This window comes from Pristiophorus japonicus, unplaced genomic scaffold, assembly GCF_044704955.1.
Source record: "Pristiophorus japonicus isolate sPriJap1 unplaced genomic scaffold, sPriJap1.hap1 HAP1_SCAFFOLD_1056, whole genome shotgun sequence".
NCBI classification, from domain to species: domain Eukaryota; kingdom Metazoa; phylum Chordata; class Chondrichthyes; family Pristiophoridae; genus Pristiophorus; species Pristiophorus japonicus.
The window spans coordinates 14,788-15,675 of record NW_027250709.1 but is presented as its reverse complement, the minus strand read 5'-3'; positions in this window follow the sequence as shown (position 1 = coordinate 15,675).

Sequence of the window (888 nt, the reverse complement as noted above, 5' to 3'; positions counted from 1 at the left end):
GGCTCCCGGGTTCCACACAGTCAGGTCTCAATGGGCCCCCAGGTTACACACTGTCTGATCTCGCTGGGCCCCTGGATTACACACTGCCTGATCTCACAGGTCCACCGGTTTGCACACTGTCTGATCTCACTGGGCCCCCGGGTTACACACTGTCTGATCTCACTGGGCCCTCGGGTTACACTCTCTCTGATGTCACTGGGCCCCAGTTGACAAACTGACTTCACAAGTCACATTCTCCCCGCGTAGCTCAGTGTCAGATCTCAATGGACGCATCCTCCCGGTTTACACACTGTCTGATCTTACTGGTACCACGGGCTATGCTCTGTCTGATCTCACTGGTCCCATCCTCCCGGGTTCCACACTGTCTGATCTCACTGGGCCCTCGGCTTAGACAATGTCTGATCTCACTGGGCCCGCGGATTACACACTGTCTGATCTCACTGGGACCCCGAGTTACACACTCTGTCATCTCACTGGGCACACGGGTTACACACTGTCTGATCTCACTGGGCCCCCGGATTACACACTATCTGATCTCACTGGGCCCCCGGGCTACACACTCTGTCATCTCACTGGGCACCCGGGTTACACACTGTCTAATCTCACTGGGCCACCGGGTTACACACTGTCTGATCTCACTGGGCCCCCGGGTTACACACGGTCTGGTCTCACTGGGCCCGCCCCCGGGTTACACACTGTCTGATCTCACTGGGCCCCCGGGTTACACACTGTCTGAAGTCACTGGGCACCCGGGTTACACACTGTCTGATCTCACTGGGCCCCCGGGTTACACACTGTCTGATCTCACTGGGAACGCGGGTTACACACTGTCTGATCTCACTGGGCCCACCCCCGGGTTACACACTGTCTGATCTCACTGGGCCCACC